This window comes from Corvus cornix, chromosome Z (assembly GCF_000738735.6).
Source record: "Corvus cornix cornix isolate S_Up_H32 chromosome Z, ASM73873v5, whole genome shotgun sequence".
NCBI lineage: Eukaryota > Metazoa > Chordata > Aves > Passeriformes > Corvidae > Corvus > Corvus cornix.
The window spans coordinates 71,041,134-71,063,910 of NC_046357.1; the positions used below are offsets into that span (position 1 = coordinate 71,041,134).

The 22,777-nt window shown below is 40.8% G+C and overlaps 1 protein-coding gene across 16 annotated transcripts in view; it reads right to left on the bottom strand.

Annotated features, from left to right (window-relative positions):
* The window catches only part of PAM (peptidylglycine alpha-amidating monooxygenase), a 123,989-nt gene extending 101,274 nt beyond the window's left edge, over nucleotides 1–22,715 (bottom strand). For 11 of the 16 annotated variants that reach the window (XM_039566552.1, XM_039566560.1, XM_039566558.1 and 8 more), the window contains exon 1: nucleotides 22,618–22,715. The gene's annotated coding sequence lies outside the window, so the exon portion shown is untranslated. Of the gene's footprint in view, nucleotides 1–12,184; nucleotides 12,314–21,398; nucleotides 21,420–21,486; nucleotides 21,506–21,795; nucleotides 21,815–22,617 lie in introns of those variants that run through there. The other 5 variants (XM_039566547.1, XM_039566550.1, XM_019289622.3 and 2 more) reach the window with 5 other exon arrangements.
* Nucleotides 22,716–22,777: the final 62 nt, after the last annotated feature.

The window sequence follows — 22,777 nt, forward strand, 5'->3', positions numbered from 1 at the left end:
GAATAAAGTTTGGTTTCAAGAGGGCAAAAAAAAAAAAAAAAAGGAAACCACAATAAGCAGTCACAATATTTTTGAATGTCTATAAACAGACACAAGCTTAGGATGTCAGCACGGAATAGGACTGCAAATAATGATGCAATGGTATGTAGAAGAACCATCTTGACATCATTTTTGAGGCCACATGTAATGGTTTCCTCTTATGCCTAAACTCCTACGACTATTACACTACCACTTCACAATCATTCAAGATTCTCATTTCTACAGCAATAGAAAGAATCAAAGAGTAGCTCAAGCAATCACAACAGCATATTCTGAAGTCCTGCTTTTACTAAGAGAGATTTTAATCTATTTCCTGGCACTCTTCCACAAATTTCTTCCTCTACCCAAGAAAGTAGTCTGAGGGCTGGAACATCTCTCCTCTGAGGCCAGGCTGAGGAAATTCAGTCTGAGCTGTTCAGTCTGGAGCAGGAAAGGCTACAGGGAGACTTTACAGCATCTTCCTGTACCTAACAGGGGTTTACAAAAAATCTAGGAAAGGGATTTTTTAGAAGGACATGTACTGTTAGTACAAGGGAAATGGCTTCGAATTGAAACAGAGTATGTTTAGATGAGATATGAAGAAGAATGTTTAGATAAGATATGAGAGTGGTAAGGCACTGGCACAGGTTGTCCAGAGAACATGTGGACGCCTAGTCCCTGGAAGTGTTCCAGGCCAAGTTGGATGAGGCTCTGAGCAACTTGGCCCAGTAGCATGTGTCCCTGCCCATTGCGCAGGAGTTCTAACAAGACGATCCTTAAGGTCCTTCCAAACAAAACCATTAAACAATCCTATAAGTTTCTATAAAATCTCCCCTCTATATTGAAATCTGCGCATATGCCCTTTAAGTCAATAACTGTCTACCTGCTAAACAGGTAGGTGTAGGACAAGCTGTAAGAGGTACCAGCTTACACAGCAATGAACATTTACCTCATGGTTAAAATACGGCTGAAAATAACAATTATAAAATAATTAGATTATTATTCGTCAAAACAGGAAACACTAAATTGGTATTACACATAAAAACCCATACTGTTAGTATGTAAGGGATAACAAATACCAAGTTAAATTAGAAAATATTTTGAATTAGGAGACTCATTGTGTTTTATTTCATACACATACACTTGCAACTAAACGAGAGAGATTTCTCTAATTTTTTACAGTGACATGTTGCCAAAACAGAGCTACAGTTCTTATTACAAGCAACATCAGTGGCAAAAAGGAGGCAATCTCCAGCAGCAATTCCTTACTCTGTAGCACTGGATCCTGAACTTGGTCGTATCATGGAGAAAACACACATAAATAACACAGAGATGTGTATTATAAATAAACACAAATATACAGAAACTGTATACAGCAAAGCATTTTAATTAGTTCATGTGGTTCTACTATCAAATTTCTGCAAATCTGGCTCTTACTCAGCACCAGTTCTACTTCAAACATTTGGGCTGGGCAGTCTTAGGCGGCTTTCCCAGAAATAGTGTTAATAGCAGAATGCTACCACACTTCCTTTTTACAGACATTGTTTATTCCTGCACATATCTTCACAATAAACATGTTTTCTGATATTGCAATGCTGGAGGAGAGGACCACTGTGCAAAAACTTCTGGAATGACCAGCACCATCATCAATATCTTCAAGGAAAGGCAGGGGATGGGGACAAAAGCAGCAGCACAACTGTGTTCTCAATAGGCTGAGACCCTGTCTCAGCGACACAAACCTTTTCCCCTTAAAGGCCTGGAATACATCCTATTTTTCTAAGTCTATGCATCCCTTTAATTAGCCTTCTTGAAAGAATATTTCCTGCCTGGGCAAATTTGCTTCATGTAAAACAGAGGGATAAACTACAAAAATGAGCACCAGAAAGAGAGAGGACTTTACTTCTAAAATAGAAACAGTGTCATATATTTACAAATTGCACCTAGGTACTCATATTGATATGCTCACATTTGGAAAAATCTAATTTCTCTGTAGGTATTTTCTACAGTTCAAGTACAACTCTGGAGATTAAGGTCTACACATAAGACTGAACCCCAATACCCACCTGCAGTTAATCCTTGTAACATGATGGATCCCTGAAACACACAAGCAGGTTTTTTTGTAGAAAACAAGACTTCTCATAGCTCTGATACATTTTTTTAAAAGGACTCTCAGTGCACACAAAAGGCATTTATAAGTGCAAATATGAGATACCCTCTCATGTTTGTAGGGGTGGAACAGTAGAGATTTGAGAGCAAAAAATGAGGTACTTGCCAAGACTGCTGTCTCTACTGTTGAAACCTCATTTCATTTTTAATTTCTATATTTCAAGCAAAAATATCAAAATCCCAATTTTCCATCATCTAAAAGTTTTAGTCGTGCTCTGTCCAACTATTCCTCACAGAGACACTGAAAAGGAAACAAATACTAACCTTCTTCCACGCCCTTAACAATATGAATGTTCAATGACCAAAAGCCTTCTGTAGTTCTGCAAATGGAATGATAACAGAGCTTTTTATAAAAATCTGACAGGAAAATTTCCTGCTTTGCCCTAAAATGGGGTTGGCCTTCAGTCATTAACTGCCACCATTTGTTCACTGCTCTGCTGGTTTGAAGGCTGACTAAAAGTGCACCAAAGGTCAGCTAAATGCCTCAGAGAACCAAATACCCATACTTCAAAACTCCTCATTCCACTCCACTGTCCTGCAGTAACTTTAACACTTTTATTCCAAGGAGCATGCTCAGTTTACATTGCCTTCAAATCTCAGAGAGGTCTCAGTGACATGTCCATACCTAACTAATTCTGCAATCAGAAATTTATCTGAAGTAGGGCTTTTTCATAATCACCCCAGATTCCTCTTTCCTTTTCAGATGCCTCTAGCCTTTTTTTATAGCAAAATGAGTTATGAAAATACCTCAGCCTGCTTATGGCACAACAGTAAATTACTTGCCATTCATGATCCCAGCCTCAAACTCTACTACTGTTAAGATGAAGTTTGGGACAGTGGTCTTTTGTGAGTTACCTTTCCAGACAAGCAACCTATAAATGAAAAAAATAAAACAAGAGAATTTGACATGTGGCTTCTATCTCTCTCCTGTAACCACAAAACATCTGACAGAGGGGCACGTAAAAAGGATTAGAATATTGGACCTAGTTTTCATTCTGAAGTGATTTACAGTTTCACAACTAGCACATCTCCACACTGGGTGTTGTACCGATTAAGTGTGTTACTTCTATATCTTCCAGCAGCTCCTCTCTAGCCTCTACACAGAAATATAAAAGGTCAATTTTGATCAAGGAACCCTTAATATTTAATTAGAACAAGTGAATGCCTTGCAGAACAACTGGAAGGAACGCTGAGCAAGGCAAGACACGTTTACTAATTTAGCTCAGCTGAGACAGACTTCACAGCGAAAAGAGCAACCTACACTCCTGGTTGTTTTTTTATTCTGGTCCTACAGGTGAGCAAATACAGTTTATGGTGGAAGGTTTATTTTTATTTGAAGATGACTCAAAATGGCCAAATTTATTACAAGACAACAGACATGCTTGTTTACTCAATTAAAACAAAGGACTTGTACCATGGATAGCAAAGTGGAAGTTATGGTTATACCTTAAAAGTTATAACGATCTCTGCAAAACAATCAAGAGCAATACATAAAGCTGTAGTATATTCTCAAATAAGGTTTCAGATATAAACAAGAAAGCATAGATATAAAAAACAGAACCAATGCCACTGCATCACAGTTTTGTTACTGATTTCTTTGCCCTATGCTTAATAAACCTACGTAAGTATAAAGAAGGGAAATTACTAAATTCTTGCCAGAGTAAAAAACATATAGAAAATTGCTTTTGATGGGGATTTATTATTTAAATGGAGCTTGCTTTGTCAGTTTGCAGAAAACAAAAAGTAAATGGAAGCAGAGAAGATATTTTCTTTATAGTATATTAGAAAGAGCTAGATGCTAAGAGAAGCAGGACTTTAACTGATCTTCAAACAAATCACCTTCGTGCTTATCTGCACTTAAATCTATTAAAAGATCCCTCTAGTGCATTAGCTGTTTTTTAAATACAGTAACACAACCTACACACAGTTATAATCCTTGGCTGAAATATCACAATTTCATTAAAAGCATATTCTTTGCTTATATATCAACACTAGACTGACACAGAAAACAGTGCTTCAAGGCAGACAGCTGACTGCAGCTGTTCTCTCTCACGTACTAGACAAAAGCTAACCCAGAGCAGGACCTGAAACTGTCAATAGCAGCAATGACCACCACTGAAATAAACAAACTCCATGGAATTACTGCATTAACTACTTTATATCATGTAGAGGCATATAAGGAACCTTACTTGAAATGATCTTTTGGTCTCCTTATATATACAGAAAACATATATATTTCTATGTATATATTTATATATATATAGAAAATTACAGGAAATGTCATACTCAATGCCATGATGCTATCACATCCCAGGGGAAGTCTAGAGCAAGGAAGACATACCCTTGATCATGCCAGGGAATACTTAAGCCAGCTGAACATACTTAAGTCCATGGGTCCTGATGAGATTCACCCATGAACGCTACTCTTCATAACCTTTCATCAATCATGGCAACTGCGAGAAGTGCTCAAGGACTGAGGGAATCATCTGTGAAGGGTGAGTAGGAGCCCAGTGAGGTTGTGAAGAGTCTAACTTCAGAGATTTTCGAAATCCATCTGAACATGGTCCTGGGCAACCTGCTTTAGGTGGTCCTGCTTGAGCAAGGTGGGTGTACACAGTGACCTCCAGAGATCCCTGCCAACCCTGACTGTTCTGTGATTCTCTAAAGAAAACTAATAGTTATTTTACCTGTCACTAGGTATTTTGAACTGGAAGAGATGTATGTGCAAACACAATGAGAAAACATTAACTAGGTCTATGTCATTCATCCCATAGGACTATACACACACAACAAACGTCCCCAGAATTATTCATATTATCTTAAACATCATGTTTTGATTTTTCATTGATAGTTTTATTTCATTTACATGCCCAAGTACTAGCAGAGAGGTGCCTGCAGGGTGGCTTCTGTGAGAAGAGAATGTGCCAAAAACACGTGGTACCACATGACCAGAGCAGGGGACTGAGCCCCTGAGTCAGGAGGGTGGTACCCCTGGAGAAGTACACTTACGAAATGTGAAAATGTTGCAGGGCAGAGTGTGAAAACCACAAGCGAGGGACAACCCTGCAGACACCAGAGACAGTGAAGAGAGGAGGAGGTGCTTCAGGCAGCAGGGCCTGCAGCCCCTGAAAAGCCCCACATTGAAGCAGATACCAACCTTGCAACCCGTGAAAGACCCCATGGCAGAGCAGCTAGAGATGCCCTGAAGGAAGCTGCAGCCCACTGGGAGCCCATTCTACTGTATTTTCAATTGGCAATAAATCAAATTAATTTTCCTCAAGTCGATCTCTTTGCTTATGATGGTAACTGATGAGTGATCTCCCAGTCCTTACCCTGAGCTGCTCCATCTCTACTTTCTAAGCTCATCGAGGAGGCAGAGTGAAAGAGCAGCTGAGTGGGGATCTGGCAAGGCCAGCCAAGGCCAACCCACACCATATTCCACAGAGATTTAAAAATAAACAGGCCATATTTAGAGTAACTGATTGACAGAACTATTCAGACTCTGATTTCACCAAAGTAGTAATGCAGCTGTGAAACAAGGCAAGTCGTTTTTAGATATGACTATGCCAATCTAGCCTCAACTGAAATTTCAGCTTGCAGTGCAGAACATGGTCAGCAAGTGATAATTGCTGCCCTTGACAACTACTACCCATTCATTAAAAAACAAACACAAAAAACCCAACACCCACAACTTCAAATAAAAGTAATAACCAGATACGATGCTTGACAAAGATCTTACCTCAAAAGGCATCTGGTCTAAGTATCAGTTCATTACTAATAACTGAATATACACTATTATAATTGAAAAGAGATTATATATTCAAATAATGTAGACACACATACTATAACCCAGAAACTCTTCCCAAGCAAACTACTGCAGGTTTTATGTAGGTCAAGTTGTCTTCACAGGGATGAAAAGACAAAACAAGACACAGATGCAGATCTTCATGATTTCAACATCATCCAAAGAAAAGATTTAGTGCTTAACGATAACCACAATAACTATAAGAAGACAAAGCCCTCTTGTGAACATACAGGTACTTAGCACTGACCAACAGAATGACTATCACATACTATTAGAAAATAAATTCCATTCTTTGGAAATATTTGTTCCTGAAAAAATCTGGTAACATAAATTCAAAATTTCAGTTGCAGTTTTCAACAGCGGCCATCTGAATTCAGTGAAACAATAACTCCATATTGATTTCCCCAACTCATTTCTCAAGAAAAAATATACCACACAACAGAAATAAATAAAATGTAAAGGGAGCAACAAAACTAATGATCTATTAAAAAATAGAAATACAAAACAGAGAAAACTCGACCAATTCAGAAAAGCCAATAACAGGTAAACAACTATTTTGAATTAATGGTTTGAAGACATAACTAAGGAAGATAAGAGTTACCTTTTTAAAAATCCAAAAAATGAAAGGTAGAAATAAAATAAAAAAGGAGGAAAACCAAAACACTCTCAGAAATATGGGAAACACATAAGATTATCCTCCAGTAATATTATTTGTTAGTAAGAAAGTATTAATAATGTGACTGACTGAAAAAATAAAAGGAATCAAGAAGACTACAAGCACCAAAGGTAACAACACTAACATTCTAATACTTGTGGACAGTATTGTCAAAAGAGCACTCCTTCCCCTCACAGACACAAACGGTTTAGACAAGGTCAGGTTATAGAGCCAGTTATCTGGAATAAAAGCAATGAAGTTGTCTTTCCTTTAGTTTCCTCCCTTAGCTTCTTTGCTATTATAGAGAAGAAATGCACAAATTTCAAGTTGGAGACTGCCTGACCAGAGTAAGGGAGAAATTAATGGGAACAACTTTGAGAAAAATATAGTCTACATTGAAAGGCAATTGGTTTAAGAAATAAAAAAATTGATAGTGGTTAAACAGAGAGACAGAACAAGAATAATAGAGTAAAAGCCTAAGTAAGAGCCAACACAGATGATGGGGATCTGGGGCCATAAGGACAATAAATAACAGTGACAAATGGGGCTTTAATCCACAGCTACCCCTTTTTCTAGCTCACATATTTGTTTGTCAAGATTACCAACAAACCGTAGTAACTACAGATGGTATCTTCTACTCAAAACTGCCAACATACCAAGAAACATGAACCCTAAGAAACTTTCATATTGTATTTCAGTGAATACAAACTCTTCAAAAAGCACTTATATCTAACAAGATTATAATTTACAGTCTACTTTGTAAATGTATCGTGTACAAACATCCTCTAAACGGATAGTGGATCTCTCAATAAAAGAGATTAGTGTACAGAGAATAGAGTAACTAAGTATTGAGAACACTATTTGTAGCAGCAAAACCTGCAAATTACCTGAAGAAGACAGGAAACTGCACTTATACAAATAAATATAGATAGGTTTGACATTAATTAAATCATCAATCCTTTCTTGCACGCTAAGGCCCTAGGTGTTACGTCTTCCAAAAATCAAATCAAGGGAACATGCTTGGCCAAGGTCAGCTGCTCTTAATTCATTGTTAGGCTCTAACAGTAGATACTACAAAACACTGGAAGTTCACACTGAGGTACTATCCCCATGCAATCACTCCTCTCTCTGGGGGTGTGATATGGTAATTGGAAAAGCCGCAGTGCAGATTTTCAAAATTATCTAAGCAACAATATTGGCTCCAGAGCACTTTGTTACTATTGCTGCATTACGCTCAGGTTTTATTCCACTTTATCTAAGAGCTCTAAGACCAGTGCTGCTATTCTCACACTGGTAATGTATTTTTTTCCAAGTTTCATTTTATGCAATTTAAGTATCAGAAATGGCAATAAAGGAAGTACTTCAGTGAAACTTGACTTCCCTAAACAGAAGAGAGATACTATTCCATCCCTGTTAGATTCATTTCCTGCCTAGGCAGAGTTCTGGATGGAGAGCAAGACCATTTGAAAAACAAATCAAACTAAGAAGTGTGAGTGGGACAGGAAAACACGTGACAAAGACAACAGCAAAACTAGCTAGTGAGGCAACCATTCTGAAATATGAAAAAAAGTAGCAAACAAAAACTTAAATCTTTGAATAGAATAACCTTTGGATAGTAAACCTTTGAGAAGGTTTAACTACTGTAGTAAAATACATTTTAAACAGAACTTAGAGAACAAGTGACACAGTTCTCAAGGGACATGCTTAATTTAAAGCCCTCATACTCATTTAAATCCCATGTTAACTTACAGAAAAGTTCACACAATCTGGATGACATACCTGTTCATAACATGCCACCAGATCTCCCAACTACAGTGCACTCTAACTGCACAATTATGGGCTCATCTTGAAGTGTTACAAGTTTTATATCAACAGCAGTACAATGAAACGGTCTTTGAAAATATGAGGTTTTAACCAAAGATTAGTTACAAAGATTAGTTACAATTTATTTATATTGAGACACTTAAGGGAAAGTAACAAAAAAAGTTTAATGTTTTAGTCATTTCTGAAGCTCAAGGTTCCAAAACAGAATAAAACATTCATATAATGAATTCACTGAGAATACTAGCAAGTTTTCTACTACTTCATTGTGTAAAGGTGAAAGAACTGGTGCTGGAAGCTCAGTATTTACTCCTAAGCAGCAAGAAGAGGATAGGGACAAACCTTAGTAAAAGCCACTTGGGGAAGACCCAAGAAACAAACATTTCCACAGATCAAAGATTCTCTCCCATGATCAAGTTGTGGTGTGAGACTAAGCACAGACACTTGAGAGAAACCATGCCAGATCAAAGCAAGTTTTCCAAAACAAACTGCTTCATGCTTACAACTAACTTCTGATCCAGCAACTACTGCAAGTAATAGTCACAAGTAATCAACTGAACAGACAACTTCTTGCTACATTAGCTAACTATGAAATACATTTTCCAGCAAGCAAAAAGATGGTAAAGAAACACAACAGTGTCAAAACAAATAATTACTACAGTGCACACACAAGACCCACAAGGCTATCACAACTGTAGAAGTATATGCAACAAGTTGGTAAGACTTTTGTAGGTGGCCAAAAAAACATTACCAATTCTCTAACACATTGCTAACTTCAATGCCTACCAAAAAATAAAATAAAAAGACTACGTACGTAATTTTGTTTCCAGTCTGATTAGATTCAAAAGCCAGCTAAGGCAAGTGGAAGGACTGAATTGATCACCAATTCGCTACACATGCCCACAATTTCCACTGATATGTATCACGACAAAACAAAAGCACAAAAATCGATCTTGTAATATGGATAATGTAGGATTGAATTGTCTATCTGCATCATCCTCACACATCCTTAGGAATAAAAGGCCAAGTATCAGACACAGGATACTGTTAGAATACCAAACTCCAAATTAGAGATGTCTTTTGAAGACCACATAAAAACAGCAATGGATGTCTAAAGGCATGTATGAGTATTTTTTTTCTTCCTTTGCCACAAGCAAAGCAGAAGATCTGGTAGCTATTTACTTTGTTTAATTTTACTATTTCTTCTGAAGATGAAACAGATCACACCAGATAAATGCAGTTAAAAAGAAGCAATGTGCACTCGGTATCCCATGGGAGGAAAAAAGCAGGTATCAAACTTCTCAGTACAGGCCACTGCTGCAAAATTATCTGCCAGTGTGCCCCATGCCAACATGTGCTGCATGCAGCTGGGTATCATGAAAGATACATCCCCTACTTCTTGTCAGAGGAAGATACATTGTGAACACACTTGTAGATGTATCCTCAGCAACAGAAAACAGTTACACAAAAGGAAATATTTTAAGTTTTACTCCAGTCTGGAATCCCAAAATGCAAAATTGACAGGAAACCATCCTTTATTTATGAAAAAAATAAACAAAGATAAATATAGACCACAAAAACAAATCAGGACAGTGGACAGACTGGGTATACCTACTGCTTCCCTATTCAGTGGGAAAAGAGCACTTCTGGTATAAGAGGACCATTCCCTACTCCAATTTGGTAGCTCACATACAAACCCTGTATCAATTAACTAGATCTGGGTCGTCCCCACCAAGGTGTAATGGGTGGCTGAGATGTCACAGAAAGTTAACAAATCTTATATTGTGTTGGCAGTACACTGGAGCATTCACATCTGTCACTGGGTAATGGTTCTGATGGTTATAGGCCTGAGGCCACTGTATTTCACAGGGTCCCATCCCTATAACTAAAAAATAAACTAATTAAAATTAGTCACTTGGAGAGACAGGGAGGGGGAGAAGGCAGAAACTTGTTATACCTCTTTGCTCTTATAGTTGGGTTCCTACTTGTATTTTCTGACAAAGTGCAGGTAGCTTAAGTACATGAATACTAGGTATGACTTGATGGCAAGAAAAGCTTTCAAGACAACAGGGGGGCAAATATTCTTCAGGGGTTCATGCTATCACTGCAGGGAAAGTTGTTACAGTTCCTGCTGATTTGGAAATTTCCTCAAAATGGATTGCATTAAAATGGTACAGGCTAGCCAGAGGCGACCTAAAGATCATCCAGATCATTACAGCTGTCAGAGGCTGGAGTCATTCAGAAAGCCCATTCTTCACTTCAGCAGCCCCATCTGGACAGTAAGGATGCCTGACTGCTCCCAGAGAATGACAGCTGGTTACTGATTGCTAAACAAGGCCATGCCACACAGGGATGAAGTGCTCAATTGTTGTCACTCTGATCCAGTGAGCTGTATCCAAAGCTGTGGGATGGGATGCAGTGAAGGATTTCTCTGGATTTCCAGCTGCTAATGAGCCACAGCAGAAATCCACACACTCGTGTCAGGTTCAGCAATATACTCCCACAGTACTGCCACCGAAGTATCTGCACAGATCCACAGTTTGCCATGGGCTGGTAGCCCGGTATTTGGAAGACATCAGTACTTCCCCACGCTGCAAATCACTCTGTTAGGGGGATGATGTTATCTACATCACTGAACAACAAGAGGGAGAAGCACTGAGCAATGCCACTGAGGCAATGCAAAATCATGGCTAGGAAATGAACTCCAAGAAAATTCAGAGAACTGCCACAGGAGCAAAATTTGGAAGGATAATTTGGCAGGCACGTCACAGAATGATGCTCAAATCAGCTGAACAAATGATACTTTATATAGCAGAAACGCAAAGCAGAAACACAGAAAATTGTTGGTATATGATGGTTTCAGAGGCAATTTATACCATGTTTGGCCCAGCTATGAAGATCATTATACAATATAATAAGAAAAAAGAAGTCAAGTGGAAATGGTGCATTTCTACACTTACATCTCCCAGCCAAAACAAAGAGAAAAGAGGAGAAAACAGGACAAATTGTCCTAGGTAACAACAGCGTGCCTCTACTTTTGGCACAGCAGTTCCCACAGTATGAGCAATAAACCCAAGAGGAGAATGGATGTTTCACTGATTGGACATCAAGAAATGGAAAGCAACATCCTTTGCAATGGCTGAGCAAACCTTCCTAACCCATCAAGGAAAGGGAGGAGCAAGCCGTATGTTAAATTAATGGCTGTATGTATGGTGCTGGAAGAATGACTTCTTAAAAGTCTTTTTTCTGACGCTTGGGCAGTATACAAAGGTTTCACACCATACTCCAGGAAATGACAAGCAGATGACTGGATGCCTTTTAAGAATACCTGCAAATAACAGAAGCAAGAAAAACTGCCACAACAGCCCTAGGAAAAGACAGAGCACTAGGTGGCCCCAGGCCACACCTGACAGACACTATACTGGGCCACTTCCAAAAGGCCAGGGTTTGCAGTAAATACTGGTGATGGCAGATCACCTGACTGTGATTGCCTACCTCCCCTGCCAACAAGGTCATTATGAAAGGCCTTCACTTTTTAAACCAATGGGTAGGTATTCTCACTTGCATTAAATCATATAAGGGTTGTCATTTCCAGGAGAAATGGTGCAGTTGTGGGATGGTGGTCACCAGGTAACATGAGTTTATCACATATCCCCATCAACCTTAGTAAAGCATACTAAAAGGCTTACCAAAAACCAGTTGTGAATTCTTCCACCTACCTGCCCTTTGGTGGATTTGGCCAACAGTGCATTAATAATTCTGAATTAGCAGGGCATGAGTCCAAGGTTACAGCACTTACAGACTATCGTCAGGTCATCACCACACAGCAACAGACACCAGGTTCCTGTCTGAGACAGAAGAGTGGGGTGCATCTTGGTACTGGAAGGACAATCTTGTTTACAGTGATCCCTGCCAAGACACCAGCCCAGGTGCCAGAAACTACATCCTTAATTTCAGTACACTTTGCCAACATTCCTTAATATGTTCTGCAACATGTATTTTGCAAAAATCATGCTTCCCATTCCTTCAACAGAGAGCAGATGTGGCATTCTCCCTGGGAATTCTCACAGTTATATTTAACCTGCAGCAACATCCATTGGCAACCTGGGAGTGACAGTGGTGCCCCGTCACACCCGCCCAGCACAGTTTTGGGCACAAAGGACACTTCAGTGGGAACTAAAAGGCCAGTTTTTAGAGCTGATCAACATCCAAGGATGACAGCAAAGGGAGCCTTGAAATGGGTGTGTGGGGGAAGATCTCCATGCTCTGACGACCCTTGAAGAGTTTGCTTTACCTTGCCCTTGCTATTGTACTACCCTTACAGAGCAAAGTAATACTCAGTGGGAGTTACTAACTTTCTTTCATACATACTAAAACGTTGAAACACCTTTGGTATGCTAGAGTTAATAAGATTAATTCCAATCCATGAAAGAATGACCATAATAACTCACTGCCACTATGTGAAGAGGAAGTTTGATTTTGATTCTGTCTCAACACTGTTTGTCAGAGGCACGTGGCGGAGGGGCTGCACACGTGCCACTTGCAGGAGGCAACTAGGAGAAGATGGGGAAAAGCCTTGTCTCTGGGGAGACTTTGCCTGGCAATCATTTCATACCTCACATGGGACAGTCAACAAGAGACCACCAAGGACACTGTACCCTCCAGAGAGGCTCTCCAGTCAGACGGAAAAATGTCTCCACCAATGGACTGCAGTGGAACGTTGGACTGGGCCAATGGTCTCCTGTTAGCAGGCGGACTTTGGGAGGAGCCAGGGGGCATAAAAGTAACTGAGTCACAAGCTCTGGGGCTCAGGGTCAGGCTTTTTGAGTTGAGGCTTTTTAAGTTGGGGCTTTTGGTCTTGTCTTTTTGCCCAGGCTTGAGGTCTGCTTCTACCCAGGCTCTAGCCTGTCCTTGTCCTTTTTGCCCTGGCTCCAGCCTGCTTTATGGCTTTTCTGCTCTCGCTGGCCTTTGCTCTCCCTCCCACTCACTGAGCGCTTGGCTGGAGACCGGCTGACCTCGGAGCCTTGTGTGTAGCCTGTGTCCTGCCCTACCTCTTCGCCTGTCCCAGCCGCCGCCTGTCCTGCCTCCCTGTGTTCCTGTCCGACGCCCTGCCCGCTTTGTCCCTGCGTTCCTGCCTGCCTCTAACCTTGCTTCGCCGATCCAGCCCCGTACAGGGTTCTGCGCCTCCTGCCAGAGCGCGCACCCCCTCACCTGGTGTCTGGCTGCCCGTCGCCGCGGGAGCTGTGCCTGTGGAGCCGTGCCTCCCGAGAGCTGCGCAGGCACCCGGCAGGCAGCGCGTACACACCCCCTGACACCTGGACATGGACCGCACTCCCCCACCTTCTGGCGGCAATGCCCGCTTCTTCTCTGTGTCTCCCCTCTCTCTTTCCCCCCCCATTCTTTTTCATCTTCCTTCCTCCTTTTCTGTCTTTTCTAGTCCCCTTTAGTAGGGCAATTCCCTCTTTTTTTGTTACCAATAAACGGTTCTCAGATACAATACTATCTTGCTTGACTTAATTTTATCCTAGACCATCTGTTTTAAAAGAACTCCTTGCAGTTCCCCACAGTGGAACGCAACACACTACCAAGCTGTGAAGCTTGTGACTTATGGAAAGTATGAAAGGTAATTGTCCTTCCTGAGAAAATTATATAGAAAATTTCTTATGGGAATTGTAATGTAATGTCACATAAATCACTACATCTTACTTCAGCTTACTAACAATTTAAGCCTACTTCAGATTTTGAGATCACATCCTAAAGAAACACATTTTGGGGTGTGCAAAGCTGTCAGCAAAAACAGCCTCAAGCCATTTCCAAAGCTGGACCCTTACCATGTAGCAGCAGGTAGACACCACACAAGGTGGAGTCTGACCTTGTGTAAGAAAGACACGGACATACAGCCCAAGACCAAACACAGGATACACAGCTGATTGAGGGACCTACAGCATCTGTCATATGAGGAGAAGTGGGACTGTTTACAGCCTGAAGAGAAGGCCTGCTTAGGATGAGGTGAAACCTAATCAAGACACATAAATAGAATTGATCAGCATGGGATGAAAGCATGTCAAATTTTCCTCAGCAGTGACTGAAAAGAGTCAACAGGGATAAACTGAATCAGAAGAAATTCTACATGCACAAAAGAATATACTTGCTTATTACAAGAGGGGTCAAACATGGGAAAAGGCTGCCAAGAGAAGCTGTGGAGTCTCCATCCATGGAACTACTCAAAACCTGAGTGAACAGAGTCATACACAACCTGATATAGCTGGTCCTACTTAACTGAGGGTGGAGTTACACTACATCATCTCCAAAGGTTCCCTGCCACCTCAACTACTCTGTGATCCTATATTAATCTCACAGGGAGAAAGCTGGGTGAGACAGTCAAAGAAAAGACAAAAAAAAGTATCAGCAAACACTTTTTTTTTGCCAGAAAGAAACAAAACTGGAAATCACTGTTTAATTAGCATTCTGGTAACTCTCATATGTAATAAAAACTATGTTATATATGAACAGCTTTTATAAGAACAGCTAGGTTCTCCCAAACCAGGTACTACAGCAAGTTCTTCTGAAAGGACTACAGTAAATTAACATTCTTAAAATGGTGATTAAAATACATTAACACTGTCTCAATACAGACAACAGTAAACAAGCAGAAAGCAAAAAGTATTTCAAGTCAGGATAAAAAGGATGCTTTAAAATCCATCATAAATCCTTAATCTCTTCCATAATGAGATTGGGATTCTTAGTACCATAAAATCCATCTCAATTTGAGGTCAGGGTACAACAGGCCTGCAAAAGGAATTAAAACCAACTGAACTTAACCAATCTGAATATAAATAATCCATAGAAAACTAAAGAATATGGCATAGAAATCTGCAACAGAGGTGTGATTTAGAACAAAACACTAGCTTCCTCCCCCCTTCAGGTGGACTGCTGCAAGCAGGCAAGGCTGACTTGATCAGTTTTAAAGTCCCTTTTCTTCACTTCTGCTTTACAGCACACAAACAAGATTCAGGGAGAAATCTATTAAAGGAAGCTGACTTGTAAAGCAAAAAAAATCACTGACTCTGGAACAGTCACAAAGCAGTAAGCACTGTTATTACTGATAAAACACTGGAGTACAACCACCTTCAGTACCTGAACAGATGTAAAGGTGCAGTTTCACAAAGAGTTAACTCAGCTGGGAAGGGGTACAGGGAGCAATCACAAATGACAGGTGGGTATGTGCTTCTAAAAGACAAAGCTATGGCTTCCTGAAAAGATGAGGATGAAGAAGATAAGCATAATTGTATACCAATTATGCTGGAATATGAATGCATGTTAATGAATCTCACAGAACAAGTATTCAACTATTCTCAATAATTATTAATGTAAACTTTTAAATATCTGTTGAAGACATGAGAAGTAATAAATTTACTGTGACACAGGTTAGTTGTATGACCCATTCCATTCAGTCTGTCCTTCTTTCTTCCACCTCACTTCACGTTAGCCTGATTTTCAACCTTACAGTCTTTCACTTCAGTTTTTTCAGTCACTAGTTCATATAAGCCCATCTCTTATTCCAGTTTTCTTCCCCTTACCCAGATCCTTGTCAGCCCATCCCCAGAGTTCAGAGAGTTTCTCCCTCTCCTGGTTGTGCATCCCTACCAGGTCACAGTCCCAATAATATCTACAGACACCACATTTCTCTACTCATTGGCTTGGTCCTGCAGACTGACCTTCAATGCAACCCTTCCTCTCCTCCCCAGTTCACCTACTTCTCCTTGCATTCTCTTCTAGTCTCTGTTTGCACTCCTCTTATTTCTTCACAGCAAAACAACACCTCAACCTTCAACTGGAAGACTTCATCACCAATATTCAGTAACTTGTCAATGTTACAGTCTGTAGACCACAGAAACTTACTGTGGGAAGTGAAATATCAGACAGCCTTTTAAGCCTTCAAGGCTGACCATCATCCTGTAGTTTAGAAATGTACCTTGGACCTACTGCTACTTACAAGTACATTAATTCACTTTAGTTTCAATAAAGGTGTTTTATTAAAACTGAATCAAAGAGAAAAGGAATAGATTTTGAAGTAAAAAGTAATTAGAAACAGAGAGAAATTAGAAACAGAGTGGCAGAAAAAATTGTGTATGAACTTACATTATCTTAGCTAATTATACCATCTTTCTTCGATGAAACAAAATATCATTACCCAAGACAAAAGAAAATGCAGTAGAGCTGGCCAGGGGTGGGGGGTTAACTATTTTTTCATCCATACTACAACATGGGGGATTATTAAATTTGAGGAAAGTGGAATAGAAGATGTGAAAAAAAATGGTTAAACAAAGACAACTGAAACAAGATTAGAAGTTATAATTTCATTAACTGTTTCATAAATATAGCCTTACATCTGCATATCTGAACTTCCTCCGATTCAGCTTCATCCCTGTGTTCTGTCACTGTTCCCCACAGAGAGCAGATTTGCACCATCCTCTCCACTTCTTCCCTTGAGGAAGCTGTAGCCTGCAATGGGGTCACACTCAGCCTTTTCCTTTCCAAGCTGAATCCAATAAGCTCTTAGTTTTCCCAGTATGTAATGAAACAAAGACAATCTGGACTGTTCAGCCCAACAACATGAAGTCTGAAAGTAAACATAACTGTTCTCTAGAAATAAATAGAAGTATATACAGAGAACAAACTAAGAATTAAGCTACTCAATGATACTAAACAAGAACAATGAGTATACACGAAGACTCTGAATAATTTAGACTTAAAATTATACTGACATTTTTGAAACAAGCCAGAAAGGGCATGCTATGGGTCCTAATTTTTAAGATGAGTAATTGTTTTATCCTATGGATCAAAGGACATTACTTAGAGGTCTGCAACAGAAAGCAAATGTACAACTAACAAAAAACCCCCCATTTTATATGTGGGTGGAAGGGATAAAAGCAAAATAAATCTCCTATAGTTTTGAAGTGGTCCTCTAGTGTTAATCTAGTCCTGTCCTTTAAAAAAAAAAAAAATCACAAACTGTAAGTTCAATATAAACATTTCCTCATAATTCCTTTTTGTTCCCAACTATGAAAGACTAATAATCTCTTTTTTGTTACAGTATGAAGACCTGAGGCATACACAACACAAAAGACTCAGAAAGCAAGTAGGCCACTTGCAACATACAATGGGAGTGTCAGAAGAAAGATAAGCAAAATAAAAAACAAGTTAAGTCTTGATTAACCCTACGCACTAGGGACTCTGACACAGAGATAGATGATTTTACAACAGACAAACTTTTGAGATACCCTTGTTTTGTAGGGATTTCTACAGTAAAGTACTTGTATTAGTACACTAGGGCCATGAATGTGCAAGATCACCAACTAAAACACTAGAAGTAGGACTGAGACAACCAAGTGGAGCCATAACATCCAAGAAAGAATATTGATAACTGTGGAATGGAACTGGGAGGCAGCAGCGGAGTATGAGACCATGCCACATTAATGGATCAGCAAATATAATATGAGTCAACATCACCTTCAGCATTCTTTGTCCAAATGGAAGATAAATGCAGCAAAGATCACACAACATCATTACCAGTCAAGAATGAACCAAAAGACACAGTGAGGACTTGGTAGCCAGCATCCCTTTCTCCCTTGTCACTGCAAGTACTCATACTGAGACAGCAATCTGTCCCGGTCCTCCTAAATGTAGCACTGCAAAAGCAAGAGTATGAAAGGATGAAAAAAATCTATGAGATTTCAAATACAAGTTTATGAAAATTAATTTGTTCAAAAACAGAAGTCATGTTAGTGATCCATTGAGCTGCTGCACTTTAAACACTCACCTCATATGGTAACACACCCTGTCTGGCTATTGCAGAGCCTTGGTATCTTAAAGCAGAGCACTCACCAAGTGACATCTGTTGCATAAACTGCAGGAACTTCACCACTGCAGCAGGAATAGCCTAAGTTATCATTTACTGCCTTTCAATTTCAGCAAAACACACTTTGTTCTTTGCATAAAACAGTGGGTTCTGCTGAGTACTTTCATTGCCAACAACAGAATACATTGATGGGTGGGGGGAAAGCAACAAAACCCCTTCCTCTAAAATGCACAGCAAGAGCTCACAGGGATTGGAGTACTACTGCAACAGAGCTCTTCCAAATAATGACTGCTAAGTGTCTTCATTAGAAACACACTGCCTGACCTCCACCTATTAAATAAATTGGAAAAGCTTGCTTTCTTCTGGCATCTCTTCATATACAATATATGCATATCCTTTTAGAGGCTAGTGTTCAATTTCATTCACATTCTCACTTAGATATGAAAGAGAATCTCTATCCAACTTATGTTTCTCAACAGCTGTAATAATAAAGCCCAAAATTTTAGATATATACCTGAAAAACAGTGCTTCAAAAAACAGCACTAACCATGAATTTTGCTTCCCATATATACTACACTATTTATATACAAGTGGTCCACACTTTCATTCCCAGATACTTTTAATATAAATTCACGTTGATATATTTAACATAAATTATAAAGTAACCCATAAAATCTGAGATCTATTGAATCAAGATACTTTTCAAGAAAAACTTTTACATCTTTCTGCAGGAAAATGCTTTTAGTTGATTCAATATCCTTGAACAATACATAAATGACACCCTCTCCTCCTTACCCTGGCCCATTGGAAGAAACTGAATTTGAGTACAGGTAAAATTGACAGGAAATGAAATAGAGTCCTTCACTTATCACAGAGAAATGAAGGGGATTCATTAAGGAGTATGTTTTAAATTCTCACTGTCTTTCTGCTGCCCTATGCATTTCAATTTTTTATGTCCTGACTGCCTTACGGAGGAGATAAAAAACAAAAAGGAGGAAAAAGAAAAAGGGGGGGGGGGGGGGGGGGGGGAAGGTGAAAGTGGAGAGGAAAACCAAAACAGAGGGGGGAAGGGTGAAAAGGGGAGAAGGGGAGGAGGCGACAGAAGTGGGGGAAGGCAATAAAGGAGGGGGAAGGCAATCAAAAAGGTGATGTGGAAAGAAAGAGAGAGGGAAAAAGAAAAAAAAAGGTAAAAAGGAGAGAGGAAGAAGAGGACAAAAAAGAGAAAGGAGGTGGAGAAAAAAGAGGGGAGGGGAGAGGAAAAAAGAGAGAGAAAAAAAGAGAGAGAAAAAAAGAGAGAGAAAAAAAGAGAAAAATACTTGGTTGTGCCTTGAAAAACACCCTGCACTCACACCCTGCGCTCATTTGATTGACCCAAGCTCTGTAGCATGAAGAAAACATTTCTCACTAGTCAGAGAATGTCCAGTGTTTCTTTTTGCCACTTTAACATTAGACTGAACTTGGATGCCTTAAGTAGAGACCTCTTTAAAATCATTCAGAATATTTTGACTATACATATTGTCATTCTAGACCAGCCTGGTAAACCAGTCTAGCAACAATTTGCTAGATTGCTCAGATCAGCCAGCACTAGATCTTGATCTCAAGACACAAGACAACTAAGACAACTAACATGGTATAGCCTATTGCTACCATACAGAATATGGTAGATATGGTATAAACTACTCTTTTAAGTACTTAATCCTAATTGTCAGTAATAGTTTTGAAGTATACACATATATATATATATATATATATAAATACTTTGTCTAGCTTGTTTGGCTTCATTTGTGATATATTTCAAAACTCTGTACTAATTATAACTTTGGGTAGTATTACTATAAGCATCTCCAGAGATTTATTCATCTTGAATATCACAAGCAATGGTCAGATACAATTAAGGACTAAATGGAAACCTGGCAAATTACAAAATTCCTTTAAAGTATATTTTTAAGTCTTAATTGCATTGTGCATGACATAATTTTTGAGTATTCAATACGAACACTTCTGTCAATCTATAAAACGAGCACTTCGGAACAAATCCCGATCTCTGGGCACCTTCTGAGCCATTACTACACATCATATGGAAGCAGTATGGTAAGAGCAAGTTTCTGTTCAATATGCATGCATTTTACAACACAGTTACTTTGGATTCACCTCTAAGGAATCATGAAAAAAACATCCTCTCTGACCATTTTGTGGTATCAGCAACATGCAGGGAAATTAACTTCCACAACAAGCAGATCAATCCTATCTTGTATTACTTGACACTTGGTAGCCCTGAGATTCTCTCACTTGACAAGGAAGCAGATAAAGCATCAAAATGGTGGGTTTGTGTTTTGGATTGGATCTCTGAGATTATTTTTGAGCCTGCTTGCGCACACACACTTGTGCAGACCTCTGCCTCCATATGTCTAAGGAAGTATCTGCTTTTGGCTACTTACTAGCCATTACCTCGTAGATCTCTCATTTTCACCTGTCCCAGTGGTGAGATCACCACGTCAAAGAAGCTAGCGGAGTATGTAAGGACTAAATTCAACCCACTTTCCATTTTTAATGTGTGCAATCAGCAAATATGCTTCAGTCTTCCAGAGAACTTATTTCTGAAAACTAGCTCCTAATTTCAGATTTACAGTACAAGACAGACATGTGATTTCAGATCTGTAGCAAAAAAGAGAAATATAAATAGGAATCTAACACATAAGTACTTCAAAAAATTAAGTTCAGTTAAAATTTTGGTATTAAACTGTAATTTTCTGAAAGCTATATATTTATTACTGATGTTTTTAATGTGAGAACCCCAGCAAAGACAGAGAATGACTACCCCAAATTGAAAAGGAAAACACCTGATTTGTATCAAGTGACATATCATAAAGAGACTTGTGATATTAAAAATGCCTGTTGTCTTGTAAGACGACTTCCATTTCCATGCCAAACACTTTTTCTTTAATAAGTAGCTTAAAAATTCTAATTAATGCAAGTGATTTGTCTTTTTTTTTTTTTTACTCCAATCTATAAGAACACTCATCTGCAAGCCTACAACAGGTGATGTGAAAACAGTCTATGGTAAAACCTACCAACGACGGCACCTCCGTGTTCGCAGTCCACAAGTCAGTCCGAGAACCGACCGTGGCTTTACCATTGCTGAAGAGCTTTGGAACTCACCCCTTCCAATAGTTCTCACAGCCACGCTCTGGCAAGTGGATAGTTATCTGGCACGTTCAAAAACATGCGCAAAGCAATTTATAAGAGACTGATACACAAAGCATACATATTCTGAAAGTAATGCCTGAAAGTAATACGTGAGTTTTAAAGGAACAGAATGAGCAGTGAAGGCAAAGAAAACCAACAAAAACCCAAATAAAACAAAAAACAAAACAAAACAACCAACCGAAAAAAACAACAAAAAAAAAACCAAACAAACAAACAAAATTTTTTTTAAAAGCCACTCCCAGAGACTATTGGGAACCATACCCAACTCAAAACAGCTGGAAGTCGAAACTAACAAAATGTCAGCACTTGACCGCTTCCCATGGCTGGACACCCAGAGGTGAAGAAATGACGGCGCCAGCGGGGCAGTGCCAAAGTCCGGAGGGGCTCTGGCTCTCCGCCTTCAGCCATCTTCCCGCCGCCGGCATGCCGCCCGGCCCTTTAAGCCGGACCCCATGACGGGAGGAAGGCACCAGCCCCGGGACGGCCCCGTTCGCTGTCCGCCGGGGCTGGGGCTGGAGGCGCCGCGGGGAAACTTTGGCGGGCAGGGAGCGCGCCGTGCCCCGGCAGTCCCGGGGAAACTCGTCCCTCCCGTCGGCCTCGCACAGGACACAAAGTCCCGGCGGGAGGAGCAGAGGCTCCGCCGCATCCACCCCCTCGGGCGGCGGCGGCAGTGCTCAGCCAGGGACGGAGCGGGCGGGATGGGGCTACCCCCGCCTCCCAGCGCCGCAGCCGCCGCAGTCCGCAGCCCGCAGGGCAAGAGCCGGTCCCAGCACCCACACGGCCGCGGCCCCCGGCGGTGCTAAGCGGCCCCCGGGCGTCCGGGAACCCGCCCCGAGGCATCAGCGGGAGGCGCCGCGCCTCGGGCAGCGCGCAGGGGAGCGGCGCCGCCGCCACACGTGTGCCCAGGCAGGGGCAGCGCCGAGCGCGGCCGGGCGAGAGTCGGGCCGGGGCGCGGGACCGGCACCGGCACCATCGCGGGGCTCGGGGGAATCACCGCAACTCAAAGTACCCGTGCTCCTGCTCCCGCTCCTCCCCTGCCCGCAGTCCCCGAGCCCGGGCGAACGCGGCGCAAGTGGAACTCACGGGAGGAGAGTGCGCCGCACCGCCGACTCCCGCCGACCTACCCTCCGGCTGCCGGCGGCGACACCGACACAAGGGTCTGTCGCCGCGACCCCCTTCCTGCCCCGCCCCGAGACCGCCCCCCCGCGCCCCGCCCCTCTCCGCCCCGCCCGGCGCGGGGGAC